Below are 19,811 nucleotides of genomic sequence, written 5' to 3' on the forward strand. Positions count from 1 at the left end.
CTAGCCATGTATAGATAGCTAAATTTTCATTAAAAAGAAGCAAAGAACATTCAGTTCCTTAGCCAAGCTAACTAAATATCAAGTGCTTGATAGCCACAGATAGCCAGTAGTTACCATTCTGGGCAAGGCAGATTATAGAACATTTCCACCATTGCAGAAAGTTCTATTGGACTGCACTGCTAAGCTTATTAATAAGTTCTGGTTCCCTATGTTGAAAAGGACCAAAGCCACAAATACCCAAGAATCAGATATTTTTCATAACATTTGGAAAAGGCTATTGAACGTAATTCACCCTTTTAGTTGTCCAGGTTATGTGAGAAAAAAATAACACAAAAAAGTCATTTTATCACAGGAGGTAATCAGTCTTTCCACAATACCATTTTGAAATCACATTTTGCACCTTGACGTTTTGGTTCACCTCACCTCTTTAAGCCCTTTGGAATAGAATTTAAGACAATCCAGCCTTTCTTTTCCTCCAAACTTAATGTTGTGATGACTTCTTGTGGATATGTATGGAATAAAGTATATCTGAAATCGACCTTCCTTGTTATTTTATTTTATAGTGATAATATTTACTTTAAAAGTGTTTCATTTTTCCATCTATTGTTCTTTATGTGTTCTTGCAGAGAATATTTAAAAAAAGCCTACCAACAATATATTTATTCTTTGGCATCATTACGGATAATTTCACTGAAAACAGGGATAGCTTCAAAACTGCTCAATAAATCTTAGTAAGAAAAACATCTATTTGAAATTGTATGTGCTTTCTTAAAACAAACCCAAACAAATGCTGGTAAGACAATCTCTCCCATGGGGATGTAGTTGAGGAAGAGATGTTGAGACATACAGAAACACGGACATAGTAACACTACTTCAATAAAAATAATAGTCTTACTGTGAAGCACAAAGAAAGGTTTGGCCCTGCAATGGCTTACACGGGCTATTGTTCAAGAGTCAAGCAGGTGGATTGCTGCTAAGATGTCAGCACAGTAATAGGTCAGAGGAACTGGATATCAGGGGGCTGAGAAGACACATGGTTTGGTGTTATCTAAGAAATTAGTTTTTTTCCCCCCATTTAAATTGAAACAAAAACAAAACAAAACCTTTACAAGCACACTGATAAGAAAATGCCTAACTTTCAAAAGTGGCAAATTATTTCAGTGAAAAGATGCCTTTATGAAAGCCTATAGACAGCCCTAAACCTCTTAGGTTTCACTCCGATTGAAATAATTTGAGGAGCTAATCAGAGTGCATGAACTGCATTTTGAGTGCTGAACGAACATGATCAATGTTAATTTATTTAAAGTTATTATTACCTGCTGATAAATGAAATTTATTGCATACAGCTCTTGTGTGTTTCAGAAATCAAGTGATCTAATTTCAAAGAGGATTGGCAATATGCACTGTCTTTATCTAAATCAATGAAATTTATGTGAAAAGGTAAAGCCACATCACGTTTAGCACATTATTCCCAATTCTTTTTAATGCGGACATGTTGAGTTAACAAGTCTCAAACCACTTTTAAACAAAAGTAGTTTTTAAATGTTTATTTTTCAGGTGTCCTCTGATATTTTATTAAACTACATTCATTCATTTGTATTTTTAGTACCTTTGTTTCATTTATTAGTGAATACTTTTTTTCCTGTTCATTTAGCTTGTCAATTTAAACTTCTTTTGTTAGTATTTGGCACGTTCTGATCAATAATTCTTCAACCAAGAGTTCAGTTTTAGTTTCATGTTAATTTCCTCAACTCCCCTGGCAAGCTTTGCCGGCATCGTGGCTAACATTCGCAGCGCCGGTAAGGACATATTCAGAGATCTGATCTTTTCTTTTGAATCATCAGCGCATTCTGAAAAACCACGAGACACTCCACTGCAAAGCTACTGGGTTTCCTTTGATTGCGTGTACTCACTGCGCTCAGGGCTGCCGCTGAAACTCCCTCCAGCACAGCCCCAGCTGAAGCCTCCACCGCGCGCGGCTGCGCCCGCCTGCTCTCTCTGCTGCCGGGCCAGCGCGGCCAGCCTTTACTTCCTGCTGGGACAGTTACCTGTGACTGGGCGGGAGAAGGGAGGGTCCTAGCACCTATGACTCAGAAGTCTGTTGCCTCGGCTCGACCTGACTGCCCGGCCAGCCACTACTTCCTGTGGGGACAATTACAGACAGACCGACGAGTGGAGGAGGAAGCGCTCTAAAAAAAGAGACCCGGAGAGGCAGCCGAGGGCAGCAGGTTAGGAAACACCTTCCTCCAGCACCGGAGTGCAAGGTCTTGTGACTCACGTGGCTCCGAGAAGGCGTCCTCAGACCATCTGTCAATCAACCAGCAAACTAGAAAGACTTTTGTGTATTTTAGGACGTGATTGCTCAGGGAGCTCTTTGTGTGTCACCCTTTAAATGTCACGGGGCTTGGTAGTATCTTGTACTGTTCGTGGATGAAACAAAAGGCCAAGGAATTTCACACAATCGTAAAAGGCTATGTGAAAAGTGAATTTGCTTTCACTATCAAGAAATTCATCTGAACCACTAAGGTCACTAACATCTCGTGACATCACAAGATATCACTTGTAATCAGTATAATCAGTAATCTTTTGTAAATGCACCCAGACCATTTATCTGTAACTCTATAAATCTATAAATATTAGATATTTAATATCTATAAATATATAATATCTATTTATCTATAAATCTATATATCTATATAATATCTGTTTATCTATAATATCTATATATCTATATATATAATATCTATTTGTAAATCTATAAATATTAGATATTTGTCTAATAGGTACTGAGTACCTTGTGAGAATGTATGTTCTGTATCTCTTAAACTTGATTGTGTGTTACAATCACTGAGGAGGTTTTCTGTTTTATTTAGTTTTTAAAATACTAATACCTGGACCCCACGGCCGGCCAGCTGAAATAGAATCTCTGGGGATGTGGATTAAGGATCATTTTCTCCTCCAGGTGATCCTGTTGTGAAGCCAGGCTCGAGAATCATATTCTAGATCAATAGTTGTCAAATTTTTATTGCTGGTAACAATTATCTGGAGAATGAGTTAAGATACAGATTCCTGACATCTCGATTTAGATTTTGAGAAAGACTTCTCTATTCCTCCACCGTCTGATATGTAGCCTTTAATTGCATATGGCTATTCTAATTTAAATTAAAAATTCAGTAGTTCACTTGGACACTTCTTAAGTGTTCAGTAGCCACATGTGCAGATTATGGAACATTTCTATCATTGCAGAAAGTTCTGTCGGACAGAACTGTTCTAGACTCCAGAGCCCTGGGAGTGCAGCAGTGGCCTAGGGAGACTCTTTCCTTCATGTAGATTCCAGAATAGCAAGCGGCACAGATATGAACAAATAAGTTCAGAAAAGGGAAAGGGGAAGTGCTGAGTTCTGTCCCAGTCGAAGAGATCAAGGAAGTCCTCTCTGAGGAAGTGACATTTAACTGAGACAATTCAGTGGTTGGTAATGATTGTAGAGTTACAAGTGGGAGAAAGCAAAAGGCCTGCCCAAAGAGGCCTTATCCTGGAAGGAAATTCTGCTTTAACATTATTCACTTTTATAAGTGATAGTGTAAGAAGCACATGGGAAGGAAAAGCATCATGTCACTGAAAGAATTAAGAAAGCTAAGGCTTCTTACCTGAGGGAAAGGATTAATTTAGCGGTTCAGAAAATTTTTGAGGAAATGAGTTCCCCTTTCCTCACAAACGCTCTCCCCCACAAAATATAGGGCCGAAAGCAAACCTAGAATTGTTTCACTTCATGATTGCAAGAGACCTCAATGATCATGTGCTTTATCCTTGCTTCGGATTTGCATTGAGAAACTGAGACTCACACTGTTGTGAATTCCCTAAAATCTTTTTTTTTAATTTTTTCATTGTTTATTATTTTTGAGAGAGACAGAGAGACAGGGAGCAATCAAGAGAGAGAGAGAGAGAGAGAGAGAGAATCAGAAGCAGGCTCCAGGCTCTGAGCTCTCAGGACAGAGCCCGATGCAGGGCTTGAACTCACAGACCCCGAGATCATGACCTGAGCTATAGTCGGCTGCCCAACCGACTGAGCCACCCAGGCACCCCCGAATTCCCTAAAATCTTAAAGTGAGTTGGGGGCTGAGTCAGGCTTGAGGACATTTGTTAGAGGATGTTCCCAGGGCCAATGCTTTTCACATCATGCCACAGATCCAACCCAAACATGGATGATCCTCTATTTAAACTCAAATTGTCCTTTGAGGTTATTTCCTATGCACTAATGTCTAAACATAAAGGTCTGTGTTGAGGAGCACTAGGAAGTCCAGGTTAGCTTCATCTACTAGCTATTTACCTCTGGAAAAGTCACTTAATCTCTCTAAACCTGTTTCCTTTTATATATTATTACTGACATAACGAGATCTGTGTACCTCATCCTTTTATGTGGTCAAAGATAAAATGCATAAAAAATACTATTAGGACTTCTGGTTTCTGCCATGGCATTTAAAGATCTTGGGTGTTATCACTTCTGTCATCAGGACAAGAAGAAGGATAAACACACTGAAAATCAAGAACTCTTCTTAGATCTACCAGATCATTGAGGTCACAAGGTAAATCACCTCCCTGAAAAACCGGTAGAGGTAGGTGAATGCAGAGAATTGCACCTTATGAGCCACTAGAGCCAGTAATGGGTAAGGGCTCTTCAACAATAATGGTGAGGACCCAGGGTCAGGGGAGCATGCACACTGTAATGAGTTTACCTTCAGAAGTCCTTCCAGGTTCTCTCCATGAAGATCAGAGAAAAATTCCCTCTTGATTCTGGCAAGGGGAGGGAAAAAGGAACCGTTATGAAACACGCCCAGAGCCTTCGGCTCTCTGAAATAAAAACTAGCCTTCTAGGTAAGCTTCTTTATCAGAACTTTACCTGACTTGGAAGAGGAGCAATTGGGTGATTTAAGCCCCTTTTAGTCTTCCTGTGTCTCATTGGGGGAGAAAGAAAAAAGGGTCCAGGGATTCCGGCTCACTAAAATTAAGGAGTACATAAGATTAGAGTGCTTCCACTCCCCAATATCTTATCACCATGTTAAAATTGTTCCGGTTCAGTAACAGTGGATTACAAGTGAGAGAGCTGGAAGACACAGACACTGTTTAAGAAGGAGTTTCTGGGGCGCCTGGGTGGCTCGGTTAAGCATTGGACTTCTGCTCAGGTCATGATCTCGTGGTTCCTGAGTTCGAGCCCTGCGTTGGGCTCTGTGCTGACAGCTCAGAGCCTGGAGACTGCTTTGGATTCTGTGTCTCCCTCTCTTTCTGCCCCTCCCCCACTCACACTCTGTCTGTCTGTCTGTCTGTCTCTCTCTCTCTCTTAAAAATAATAAACATCAGGGGCGCCTGGGTGGCACAGTCGGTTAAGCGTCCGACTTCAGCCAGGTTACGATCTCGCGGTCCGTGAGTTCAAGCCCCGCGTCGGGCTCTGGGCTGATGGCTCAGAGCCTGGAGCCTGTTTCCGATTCTGTGTCTCCCTCTCTCTCTGCCCCTCCCCCGTTCATGCTCTGTCTCTCTCTGTCCCAAAAATAAATAAACGTTGAAAAAAAAAATAATAAACATTAAAAAAAAGAAAAAAACGGGAGTTTCTAAGAAAACACAAAGGCAAAAGAAGAGACAGAGGAAGGACATTAGGGGAAATTGAAACCCATGACAACTACAGCTGTAGCAAATGTTAAACACAGCCTAACCCCTGGTTATGTAAAAAGAAAACCTCACACTAAAGGCCTGTTTACAACAGTGTCTATTATTTGATACATCATATCTAGCTTATAAAAAAATTGCAAGAAATAGTAAAAAGCAAGAAAAAAACACAGACTAAAGAGATAAATCAAACCTGAGAACGAGACTCAGATATGGTAGACATTTTGGAATTTTCAGACTTCAGATTTAAAATACCTATTATTAGTATACTAAGAGCTCTACTGGAAAAAGTTAACATACAAGAAAAGATGTGTAATATGAGAGATGAAAACTTTACGAATCAAAAGAAAATGCTAGAAAACAGACACACTGCAACTGAACCAAAGAATGCTTTTTTAGAGCTGAGAATGTCAGTGAGCTTAAAGATATATCAGCAGAAAGTTTGCAAACTTAAATGTAGAGAGAACACAGCATTAAAGTAAAACACAACAGAATATCCAAAAACTACCGGAAAATTACAAAAATGTGTCAAATATGGGTAATGAGAGTACCCATAGTAAAAAGAGAAAGAGGAACAGAAGTATTTGAAGTAATATTGGCTGAGAATTTTCCAAAATTAATGATATATGATACCAAGTCACAGATCCAAGAAACTCAAACACCAACTAGGATAAAAGCAGAAAATATCTGCATGTAGGCAGGTCACATTCAAATTGAAAAAAAAAAATCAGGCAAAGAAAAAAGAGAAGGAAAAGAATATAGTTCAGAAACTTGGATTCAGATAAAGAAAGGAAGGACATTAGGAAAAAAATAAATGAAGACAAAATAAGACCTTTTACTTTTCATTTTTAATTGATCTAATAGATAACTACAAAACAGTAAGAGCAACAGTGTATTAGGTGGTTACAGATTATGGTTATAGCTTATATGGTCATATAGATTATAGCACAAGTGAAACGAATGACAGCGATTTCAGAAGTGACAGGAGGAAAGAATTAGGAATAGTCTATCATAAAGTACTTACACTATCTGTGAAGAGGTAAGGTGTTATTTGAAAGTGAATTTAGATAGGTAGTAAATGTATACTGCAAGATCTAAGGCAATTCCTAAAAAACTGGTAAAAAGAAGTATAGTTGATATGCCAAGAGAGAAGAGAAAGTGGAATCATAAAAAATGCTTAAATGAAACCAGAGAAAGTAGGAAAAAAAGGGGAGGGGGAGAAGACAAAGGAAACAAAGAATCGGTCAACAAATAGAAAATAGTGTAGGGTAGGTATTATTCCACCTTAAATGTGATAGTCTGAATACAACAATTAAAAGATAGGGCAAATAAAAACAGAACCCAACTACATGATGTTTACCAGAAATCCATTTTAATTATAAAGACACAGATTATATGGGGTGGAGAAAGCTATACCATGCTAGCACTAATCAAAATGAAGCTGGACTAGGTATTTTAATTTCAGATAAAGAAGACTTCAGAACAAGGAAATTATCAGGGACAAAAAGGGGCATGACATAATGATAAAGGGGTTAACTCTCCAGGAAGACATGACATTCTTATGTATGCACATCACTGCAGAGTATCGAATATATGAGGCAAAAACAGTTAAAATTGCAAGAAGAAATTGACACAAATTCACTGCTCTAGTTGGAGTCTTCAACACCCCTCCATAGTAATTGACAGACCTAGCAGGCAAAAAAAAATCAGTAAAGATATAGTTGAACTGAATAGCAGTATCATCTTCTGTATCTAATTGACAGTTATATAATATTTCATCCAACCACAGTAGACTACACATTCTCCTGAAGCTCACATAGAGCACGGACTAAGAGAGACTACATTCTGGACTATTTAATATATCTTAATGAATTTAAAAGAATAAATATCACAGAAAGTATGCTCTCAGACCACACTGAAGTTATACTAGAAATAAATAATGGAAAGAGAGCTGGAAAATCCCAAAATATTGGAATATAAAAAACACATATAAGTAAGTCATGAATCAAAGAAGAGCTCTCAAAATAAAATATATTTCAAACTAAATGAAAGTGAAAATATTATGTATGAAATGTATGACATGCAGTGAAATCAGTGCTTAGAGGGATAGAATTCATATATTAAAGAAGAAAGCATTGAAATCAATAATCTAAGTGTATACAGTAGGAAACCAGAAACAGAAAAACAAATTAAATCCAAAGTAAGGAAAAGAAAAAAAAAGGCTAGAGTATAAATCAATAAAATTGAAAAACAGAAATCAATAAAGAGAATCTATGAGACAAAAAGCTGGTTATGTGAAAAGAGAAATAAAATTAAGAAATCTCTAGCCAGGTTAATTAAAAAAAGGAAAAAGAAGACACAAATAACTATTACTAGAAATGAAAAAGATGCCATCACTACTGATATTCTGGATGCTAAAAGATAAGGAATATTAAGAACAACTTTATACCCATATATTTGATAACCTAGATGAAACAGACCAATTGCTTGAAAGACACGATCTGCCAAAACTCACTCAAAGAGAAATAGATAATCTGAATAAGCCTGTATCTATTAAAGAAATTGTATCAATAATTAGTAGCCTTGTAAACAGAAAGCATCAGTCCTAGAAAAGTGCACCAGTGAATCAAACATTTAAAGAAGAACTTATACCAATTATCTACAATGTCTTCCAGAAAACAGCAACAGAAACACCTCCTAACTTATTCTGAGACCATCATTGCCTTAATACTAAAACCAGATAAGGAAGTTACAAGAAAAGAAAATAACCGACCAATATCTCTCATGAACATGGATGCAAAAATCTTCAACAAAATATTAGCAAATATAAGTTAACAATGTATAAAAAAGTATTGTATGCCATGATCAAATGGGATTTATCCCAGCTATGTAAAACTGATTGAACAATCAAAAATCAGTTTCTGTAATTTATCATATCAATAGCTTAACAAGAAAAGTCACATGATCCTATCAATAGGTACAGCAAAAGCATTTGACAAAATCTAATACCCATTCATAATAAAAAAAATACTCAGCAAACTAGGAATAGAGAGGGAACTTCCTCAACTTGATAAAGAATATCTACAAGAAAACTACAGCAAACATATTTAATGTCAAGAAACTAGAACTTTCCCACTAAAGTCAGAAGCAAGAGATGGGTGACCCTTCTCACCACTGCTTTTTAACATTATACTGAAAGTCCTAACTAATATAATAAGACAAGAAAAAGGAATAAAAGGCAACAGATTGGGAAGGAAGAAATAAAACTGTCTTTGTTCAGAAATGATATGTTTGTACATGTAGAAAATTCCTAACAATTGCCAAAAGAACTGAAACTAATAAGCAAGTATAGAAATGATGCATGATACAAGATTAATATAGAAAAGTCAATTGTTTTCCTGTAATACCAACAATGAACAATAACATTTATAATTAAAAACACAATTCCATTTACATTAGCACTCACCAAAATAATTTGGTATAAATTTAACAAAATATGTACAAGATCTATATGGGGAAAACTACAAAATTCTGGTGAATGAAGTCACAGAAAGACTAAATAAATGGAGAGATATCATTTTCACGAGTAGAAGACTTAGTAATGTTAAGATGTCACTTCTTCCCAAGTTGGGCTTGATTCAGTGCAATCCCAATCAAAATCCTAGCAAGTTATTTTGTGAATGTTGACAGACTGATTCTAAAGTTTATATGGAAAGTCAAAATACCCAGACTCACCAACACAATACTGAAGAAGAACCAAGTTGGAGAAATGACACTACCCAACTTCAAGGCTTATTATCCAATACTGCAATGAAGACCATGTGGTATTGGTGAAAAAATAGACACATAGGTCAGTGGGATAGAATAGATAGCCCAGAAACAGATTCAAACGTATATAATCATCTGTTCTTTGGCAAAGAAGCAAAGGCAATTCAGTGGAGAAAGTATCGGTTTTTCAACAAATGGTGCTGAAAGAATTGGACATCCATGTGCAAAACAATGCTAGAGGCAGACCTTACACTTCTCACAACTGAATATGTACCATACACCTAAATGTAAAGCACAAAACTTAAAAGCTTGGAGAAGATGACATAGTACAAAATCTAGGTGAACTCTGGTTTGGTGATGAGCTTTCATAAACAACGCTAAAAGCACAATCAGTGAGATACACAATTGATGAATTGGACTTATTAAAATGAAAAAAAAATGTATGCTCTCCAAGACATTATTAAAAAATGAAAAGACAACCCTCATACAGGAGAACATACTTGCAAAACACATATCTGATAATAACTTCCATCTAAAAATATTTAAAACTCTTAAAAGTCAACAACGCAAGTTGAAAAGTGGACTAACGGTCTGAACAGATCTCACGAAAGAAGATATAAAAATGGCAGATAATCGTACGAAAAGATGCTCAAAGTAATATATCATTAGTCAATTGAAAATTGAAACCGCAATTGCGAATTAAATTGCAGTTTGAAACCATGTACACCTACTAAAATAGCTGAAATCCAAAAATCTGACAATATAAACAGACAGGCTGTGGAGCAATTAGAACCCTCATTCTTCGTTGGTAGAAATGGAAATGGTATATAGTTCCTTTCGAAGACGGTTTAGCAGTTTCTTATAAAACTAAACATAGTCCTACCATATTATCTAGCTATCATGCTTCTAGGTATTTATCCAAATGAATTAAAACTTAGGTCTACACAAATGTTTATGGCAGCTTTATTCATAATTGCTAAACACTAGAAGTGCCCAAGATGTCTCTTAATAGGTGAATGGATAGACAAACCATAGTACATCGTACGGTGGAATATTATTTAGAAATAAAGAGAAATGAACTATTAAATTACAAAAAGACATGGATGAATTTTAAATGTGTACTGATAAGTGAAAAAAGCTAATGGGAAAAAGCTGCATACTGTATGATTCCAACTCTATGACATTCTGGGAAAAGCAAGACCAGGGAGACAGTAAAAGTGCCTGTGTTTCAAAGAGTTCAAGGAGAGGAGGGGATGGATGAATATGTGAAGCACAGGGATTGTAAGGACAACAAAACTATTCTTTATGACACTCTCGTGGTGGGTATATGACATTCGACATTTGTCAGAATCCACAGAACTGTGCAACCTAAAGAGTAAACCCTAATATAAGCTCTGGGCTTTAGTCCATAGTAATGTATCAATATTGGCTCATCAATTGTAATGAGGCAACGCATCATTAATATGCAAAGATGCACACTAATAAATCCGTTCATAATAGGGGAAATATGAGAGGGGAGAGATGGGCCATATATGGATACTCTGTCCTATCTGCTCATTTTTTCTGTAATCTGAAACTGTTCCAAAAAATAAAATCTACAAAAATATTATTATTTTGAGTTTGTGATTATTTTATAGCAGCCACACTCTTTTCCCCAGTCAGGTGAAGCATACCAACTACATTAAATTTAAAATACAGTGATATATATGTGTATACACACACACAAATGTGCACTATTTGTTTATCTTTTACAACCATTCACTAAATATGAGAAATACTTCTAAAGTGAGACTTCTGTCAAGTACTATTTTATTCTTCCCTAAAGAATCAAAACCACTGTTTCCCGTGTGTAATCTCAGAACTCATGTTTATCATTTTACGACCCTTTGGGGTATGTATGGATGTAAGAGCTTTAAAAAAATCTGTTATTTTCTCTGCTTCTCCTAGTTGCTAAGTGATCCTAGAGGCTCCTATAAGGTACATTTTGAGGATCTCTATAATGAGAAATTACAAATGGTGTGAAGGCAGAAAAAAACCTGCTGATTCATCAGATAATGTAATAATGTACTTTAAAAATATTTTTAATGTTATTTATTTTTGAGAGAGAGAGAGACAGAGAGTGAGCAGGGAAGGGGCAGAGAGAGAGGGAGACACAGAATCCAAAGCAGGCTCCAGGCTCTGAGCTGTCAGCCCGGAGCCTGATGTGGGACTTGAAACCATGATCTGCAAGGTGGTGACCCGAGCTGAAGTCGGATGCTTAACTGAGTCACCCAGGTGCCCCTGTAATCATATGCTTTAGTGTTTAAAAGAGCTCTTCCTGGTTCTTTGGAAAAGGTGGAATCAATTTAACACAAAAAATTTTCAAGAAGAGTTTTACTACATAATGAAACAAACAAAAGTTTCTAAGAATAATTTGAAATTATTAGGTAATATTAGATAAAATACACTATGGTACTGAGTGTTGTTGACTTAATGTTGAGATAGATATTCCTATCTTGATCCAGAGCATATTTTTCATGTTAAATATTTTATAATAAAGTTTATCTTGTTGAATAATAAAACTATTACCTTATGTTGACTTTTTACAAAGGTTCACAAAAATCAAAGCTTTGTTCCTTAAAAAGTTCACAATTCTGTAAGTATGCTCAACCAGTGATAGTTTTAATCTCCTGAGTTTAAGAAAACACAAACACTATTTGCTTGTTTGTTTTTCATTTATATTAATTTTATAATGTCTTTAAAGCAGTGTAGAATGAGAACATAAAATGAAATAGTTAAGAATAATGGATAAAAAACAGGGAACTTATGGCTTGCCTGGGTGGGTCAGTGGGTTAAGCCTCTGACTCTTGGTTTTGGCTCAGGTCATGGTCTTATGGTTGTGTTCATGGGATCCAGCCCCCATCAGGCTCAGTGCTGACAGTGCAAAGCCTGCTTGGGATCCTCTCTCTCCTTCTCTCTCTGCCTCTCCTCCACTTGTATGTGTGGACTCTCTCTCTCTCTCAAAACAAATAAATAAACTTGAAAAAAAGAACAAGGAACTTAGGAAAAAAACAAGATAAAACAAAATGAAAGGTACAGATCCTAAGGACTCATATAACTACTATAATTTAATTTCAATTTTGGTCTGAGTTTCACAAAGAAAAAGGCAAACAATTGGTTAGGATAGTTTGCCATTTAACTGCTATTTTTGAATTTTTTTTTTAACGTTTACTTATTTTTGAGACAGAGAGAGACAGAGCATGAACGGGGGAGGGTCAGAGAGAGAGAGGGAGACACAGAATCCGAAACAGGCTCCAGGCTCTGAGCTGTCAGCACAGAGCTCGTCACGGGGCTCGAACTCATGGACCTTGAGATCACGACCTGAGCCGAAGTCCGATGCTTAACTGACTGAGCCACCCAGGTGCCCCTTAACTGCTATTTTTGTAAAACAATCATTCAGGAAAGAAAGGTACTAACAGCACATTTTAGAAACAGCTTTATAAACTTGGAGTGGGTCACAAAAGGTCTGTGTTTGAAGCATTTTTAATGTTACTATTAATTGAATTTTCTTGTATCTTTACCATTCATATGCTCATTGGATAAATCTTTATGAAGTATGTATTATAATAAATCAGGCACTGCTCTAGAGATTGGAAGTAGACAAAAATCTCTGCATCAAGTAAGCTTTCACCTTAGTAAGGAGAGCCAGATAATAAGTGATATATATAGTATATTAAATAGTAATATATGGAAGGGGAAAAAAGAAAAAGAAAGGAGGAAGGAAATGCAGAATGTATGTGGGTGTGGGTGTGTGTAGGGAAGCTGCATTTTTAGAAGGGTAGTCAGGAAAGGCCTCACTCAGAGACAGACATTTGAGTAAAGGCATGAATGAGGTGGGGGAAGGGTGAGGGACTGGTGAGCACAGGCCCTGAGGCATATTTGAGGGATGGCAAAGAGGTCACTATGGCTGGGACTAAGGTGGAGAGAAGGGAGAGTGGTAGGAGATGAAGTTAGAGAGGTAATAGTGGTGAACAGGATGGAAGTCATCGAGAGGACTGGCTTTCTTTGGGGAAAATTGGGAACCACTGAAGTATTTTGATCACAGTGGATGTATTAGTTATCCATTGTTGCATAACAGATTATCCCAAATGTAGTAGCTTACATAACACTTATCTCTCACAGCTTCTGTGAGTCACGAATTCAGGAGTATCTTCGGGTAGACTCTCGCTGAATGTCTCATAAAGTTGCTGTCAGATGTTGGATGAGGTTTCAGTCATCTGATGATGTAGTTGGGCCTAGAAGGTCTACATTCAAGTTGCTTTACTCACATGACTGTCAAGTTGGGTCCAGCTGATGGTTGAAGACCTCAGTTCCTCTATACATGGGCTTCACCGTGGGACTGCTTGAATGTTCTCATGACATGGTGCATTTTTCCCTAGTGTGAGAAATTAGAAAAGGTGGAAGTGTCATTGTCCTTTATGACCTAGCTTCTGAGATCACACACCATTGCTTCTGCAGTATTCTATGGGTCACACAGTTCGTCCCTGATCCAGTGAGAGAGGAGACTACGTAAATGGCATATGGATACCAGGAGCTGAGGATCACTGGGGGCTGACTTAGATGCTGATTGCCAGGGAAAACGGGAAGAGAATTACTGAAATAATGCCCTTGCATGGGCACAAGCACATGGGATCTAGCACAGAAGCAGAGGGAATAGCCCTTGTTAGGTGCAGAGAAGTCACTGATAGGAACAGTGTATCGGTGCAATTGCAAAAGGGTGAGAAGTGGGAATTTGACCACACTCTTTTCTGGCTTTTCGTTCTTTTCTGCTTCTCAATGAGATAGTAAACAAGGTCATAGGCCAAGAATGAGGACTGGGAAGAGGTTTTTGAGGTTCATATTTCAAAGTTTTCAGTATCACTCAAGTGATACGGTGGTTGTTGTCATATTACTTGTTTCATTATATTAGTAAGAAGAAAAACCCCTCTTTTTGACCATTCTTGTACTCTAAGAGGCACAGACCACATTTTAGTAGAGTGAAAGGAAACCAACTCTGTTTTTTTTGTTTTTCATTTTAAAGTCTGATTTTTTCCTCTTTGGTCTCAAGACCTTTCTATGTTTATAATATGGAAACTTTTATCTATAAACATACTTTGTTTTGCAATTAGGTTATTTTCTTTACTTCTGCTTATGGAATAGGATAAAATACAGACAGATCAATGTGCTTAAAGGAGACTGGGGCGCCTGGGTGGCGCAGTCGGTTAAGCATCCGACTTCAGCCAGATCACGATCTCGCGGTCCGTGAGTTCGAGCCCCGTGTCAGGCTCTGGGCTGATGGCTCAGAGCCTGGAGCCTGTTTCCGATTCTGTGTCTCCCTCTCTCTCTGCCCCTCCCCCGTTCATGCTCTGTCTCTCTCTGTCCCAAAAATAAATAAACGTTGAAAAAAAATTAAAAAAAAAAAAGGAGACTCTAAAATGTGGGACATGTTTGTTTCCTAGCCCAATCAGCCTGAGACCATATGGGACAAACCTTACACTAAATAAGCCAGATGTACAGACTCATTGAGATGTGGGAGACAGCACAACAAAGGAATTGTGGGATGTTTCAGCAAAGGAAGGAAAAGAGTTAAGGATTTTACCAAAGATTGGAGTTTGGGTGCAGTGTAAATGCAGCAGTGTTTTGATGGGCAGTATGTAAAGGGACCAATATCAGTTCTGGACTGTGAAATGTACCTTTTTTTTTTCTTTTCCTTTTTAAGTAGGCTTCATGCCCAGTGAGGAGCCCAAGTTGGGGCTTGAACTCACAACCCTGAGATCAAGACCTGAGCTGAGATCAAGAGTTGGACACTTAACCAACTGAGCCATCCAGGTGCCTCTAAAGTGGACCTTTCTTGGAAAGAAAGTTAAAATAGATGTCAAGTGTTATTCGCAGAGACCTGCTATCTGAAGCTCTGCACGTGGCCTGTAAATCAAGGCTGCTTCGCTGTGTCACAGCTGAACTCTTCCAGACAAGAGTGGGATGTTTTATTACTACTGAATCATTTCAAACAAAAGTGTTTCTGATAGTCTATGATTTTAGAGAAAAAGATTTCTCAGTAAGAAATCAGTAGATGCTCCAATATTTGCGCTCTTATGACACTTTATGGCTGCAGCATATATTTGGGAGAAATGTTGTTTTCTGATAAATTTTCACTTGGCTTTATCTACAGTTCTGATTCTGGACTGATGAATGGTAGAGAAGATTTTTGCTTTGTTTTTCGTTGTTTGTTGCTATTATTACAACTTCCTATAGTTTAAAATATTGGGGCCTAAGTCACTGTCTCTTCCTGGGTAATCTTGTTCAAGACACTTGAAGAGATTGTATCTAATAAAAAAATGTAGTGTAAGGATGTTGGGAGAAATCCTCATCAGTCTTTGTATGTAAGATTAAGCCTCTTTTATTTTTAATGACCAAATTACAATGCCTCCCACAGTATGTTGACAAGACCTCAGCATCCAAGAGTCTTGCAATTATGTCTGGCAATCTCCAAAGGGAGCCTCCCAAGTGCTCACACTCCCAGTGTGACATCTTCGTATTCTTCCTTTCTTGTGTTAGCTTCCCCAGGCTAACAATCACTACCATCCAAGTCGTCTGAGAAAGACCTCCTCTTGCTGTGACTGATGAGCAGGTGGCACCCTAGCCATGTTCTCATAGCTGTTGCTCACCAAGGGAGCAGAGCATTGAATGGTTCTATATGGACCTCAGGGGATACCTCTTCTCACTATGATATCTTCTGGGTCTTAGAGCATTCTGTTCATGCTAAGTCTTTCAGGAAAGCTGCTTCTCTCTTCTGTGCCTCATCTCTTGCAAACAATCCTCAAAAACATAACAAGCAAAAAGGAAACAAAAAATCAGAGAAATAAGTCAACCAGTAGTAATAATAATAATAATAATAATAGAAATGAAGTCCGTATTCTCACAGATCTAACTCTGATCCTACCTTGCATAATGACGGATCAAACTACAACACTTGACTTCAGCTACAGAGTGCCACAATTTTGTCAAGAACAAAGAACTTGCCTTACATTTATACAGCTAAAGGGATCATCTGTTGATTTTCTAAAAACAAAGGAATGGTTTGTCTAGGTAATTTGAAGGCTACATCTTTAGAAGACCAAAACTTATTATAGTGCTACATTCAAAGTTTTTGCTTAAGTTTACTCTTCAGAAATTTAAAATCTCTTGACTCAAATCTTAGCTAAAAGGAAATCCTTTTGCATAAATAATCTTTAACATGCCCTCCAATGAACATATATGGCCTCTCATACCTTGCTGGTTGGTCTGACCATGTGATATTTCTTTAACAGTGTTCCACAAGGTGTAAGTCAGCATAATACTTATGGTGGAATGACAAAGGAGAAAGATCATCGGGGGTGCTGATGAGCATATCATTGATGAAATCTAGCAAGAGCTCTAAGTGAGGTAGAGAACTAAGTCAGGAAAGAAAGGTACTGATGGGGCTCTAAAAGAAAGCCTTCCGGATGGAGTATAAAAACAACACAAATAATAATTATTGAACATTTACTTTGGGCAGGCACGGCACATAAGACCCTTATCTTCATTATCTTGTTCCAGACTTAGAACACCTTGAGGAGGCACATGCTAGCCTTATCTCCATTTTATGGATGAGGACACCCAAGTTCAAAGAGTAACTTGCTCAGAATCACTTAGCTGTAGTAAGTGACAGTGGCAGTTGTAAACCAAAATGTCTGTGATTTCAGTACTTGGAGTTATTAGTTCTCAATACAATTTTCAAAATATCATGAGATTTGTGCCTTTTTCTGACTAAATAGACCTGAAATGCACATGCAAGTCAGTATCTGACACAGGTAAATAACTAATACATCTATGTGTCTTGACACGCATACTCGATAATTCTCTAAGCTTGCTTCCTTCACTGATAAAATCAGCTACATCTTGACTTTTTTGGTTTCTGACTTATGAGTCCTCCTATTTTTACTATGTTACCACTATCCTTGTATTTTTCGGGTAGATGTCTCATTTTCAAGCTTATCATATTGATTTCTCCCTTTAGGATGAAAATTGGATGTAATTCAATTTCATGGGCCAGAACCACTAGTAAGAGATAGCTTTACGGTTGCTAAATAATCACAAGGAAAATATTAGATATATTTGAAAAAAATTGTAAACCATTAGCTATGCATCTGATGTGCAAAGTGTATTAATGAAAATTTATGATGGATCCAGCAACCCCATTTCTGGGTATATATCCAAATTAAATTAAATCAGTATCTCAAAGAGATATGCATTCCTATGTTCACTGCAGCATAGCCAACATAGGGAAACAATGAAGCAACCTAAGTGTCTGTCAACAGATGAATGGATAAAGAAATGTGATATATAATGGAATATTATGTGTGTGTGTGTGTGTGCGTGTGTGCATATATACATATATATATGCATATATATATATATATATATATATATATATATAGTGATGGAAGAGAATTCAACCATAAAAAAAGAAGGAAATCCTGTCATTTGAGACAACATGGATAAGTCTAGAGGATGTTATACTAAGTGAAATAAACCAATCACAGAAAGGGAAAAAAAAAAAACCCCTGCATGATCTCACTTGTATGTGGAATCTAAAAAACTCAAACTCAGAGAAGCACAGTACAGAATGATGGTTGCCAGGGCCGGGGTGAGAGGGTGGCAAGGAAAATGGGGAAATGTTGGTCAAAGGGTACAAACTTTCAGTTATAAGATGAATAACTTCTGGAAATGTCATGTATAGTTGGTGACTAGTTAAAATATTGTTTTATATATTTCAAATTTGCTGAGAGAGACCTTAAGTCTTTTCACCACACACACGCACAGAAAGGTAACTGGATGTAAGGTGATGGATATGCTAATTAGCTTGACTGTGGTAAACATTTCACAATGTATATGTACGTCAAATCATCACATTGTACACCTTAAATACACACCATTTTTATTTGTTAATTATACTTCAATAAAACTGGAAAAACCATACTAAAAAGGACCCATGAAGGTGAAACACTTAGCACAGGCAAAAAATCCAATATGAATATAAATGTAGTTCCTTTAGTTTAATCTTTAGTAGATTTGATTTTTCTCTCCACTGCTCATGAGAAGGAATAAAAAATTAATTAAAAGCCGAGTCCAATCTATTCATTTAAGCAGAAGCTTTATCTAATCCTTGGTCTCTCTTAGCAAAATAAAAGCCACACAAATAGTGCCCAGTTTGCCAAATAGCCTCTCAGTTCCCCGATTTCTCTCTCTCATGGTGTCGCTGGCTATAGGGGAAGGGTGTGGCTTATGGAACAACATGAACATGAAGAGTCAAGAGTCCTGAGATGTCTTATGCATCTTCTAGTTTCCAGAACTGCTTCCAATTTAATGTTGGTATTTTCTGCTGGCATTCATGGTCAAAGTGTAACTTTTGTCTTTTGCTTCTATCACTTAATGGAGACTGTCCACATCATTGGCGGCAGCCACATTGATAAATCCAACAATTATGTCTCTGTCATTATTTACGTGACCCTTCAGCAGGATCTGTCATGGTTGATTTTTCCTTTCTTTTTGCTATTTTTCATTGACATGGCTTCCAGAACACCACATTCTCCTGGTTTGTCTCCTATCTTCCGAAGGCTCCTTCATCAGTCTGCTTGGGTGGTTTCTCATTTCATCCCTGACCTCTTAATGTTGGAGGGCCCAGATCGCTCTTCTGAAATCCAGTCCCATATTTTGAATAGCTTACCTGAAAACTCCACTTAAAGGTCTGAGAGAAAACTCAAACTTACCCCCACTCTGCCCTTCTTGTAATCTTCCCTTTCTTAGCCAGTGGCAACCTTATTCCAGTTGTTCAGACCAAAAATCTTGGAGTCCTGAGATTCTGCCAGTCCATGACCTTGTCTCATGCCCAATACGAGGGAGATAGAAATTAGGATATTTTGTTCCTAAGGTCCTGCCTTTGTGATTCCCAACACTTTCTCTTCTCTTACCTCACAATGTCACTCTACTATAGCACATAACCACATGATTGTTTTGAAAACTGGAGTTTTGGGGCGCCTGGGTGGCGCAGTCGGTTAAGCATCCGACTTCAGCCAGGTCACGATCTCGCAGTCCATGAGTTCGAGCCCCGCGTCAGGCTCTGGGATGATGGCTCAGAGCCTGGAGCCTGCTTCTGATTCTGTGTCTCCCTCTCTCTCTGCCCCTCCCCCATTCATTCTCTGTCTCTCTCTGTCCCCAAAATAAATAAACGTTGAAAAAAAAATTAAAAAAAAAAAAAGAAAACTGGAGTTTTGAGTAATCTTAGGGTAAAATTATATATAGTTTATAGTTTACATTTGCAGTTTATAGTCTGGGGTGATCTGTTTCGT

At 37.5% G+C, this 19,811-nt stretch overlaps 1 protein-coding gene across 10 annotated transcripts in view; it reads right to left on the reverse strand.

The window, feature by feature from the left end:
* The window catches only part of TMEM144 (transmembrane protein 144), a 79,473-nt gene that overhangs the window by 37,707 nt on the left and 21,955 nt on the right, over positions 1–19,811 (reverse strand). The window contains exons 2-5 of one of the 10 annotated variants that reach the window (XM_047856454.1): positions 13,734–13,840; positions 4,898–4,996; positions 4,734–4,791; positions 2,892–3,042 (exon numbers count right to left, since the gene is read on the reverse strand). The gene's annotated coding sequence lies outside the window, so the exon portion shown is untranslated. Of the gene's footprint in view, positions 1–1,913; positions 2,033–2,891; positions 3,043–4,733; positions 4,792–4,897; positions 4,997–13,567; positions 13,841–19,811 lie in introns of those variants that run through there. The other 9 variants (XM_047856455.1, XM_047856461.1, XM_047856460.1 and 6 more) reach the window with 9 other exon arrangements.

Source organism: Prionailurus viverrinus, chromosome B1 (genome assembly GCF_022837055.1).
Source record: "Prionailurus viverrinus isolate Anna chromosome B1, UM_Priviv_1.0, whole genome shotgun sequence".
Taxonomy (NCBI): Eukaryota; Metazoa; Chordata; class Mammalia; order Carnivora; family Felidae; genus Prionailurus; species Prionailurus viverrinus.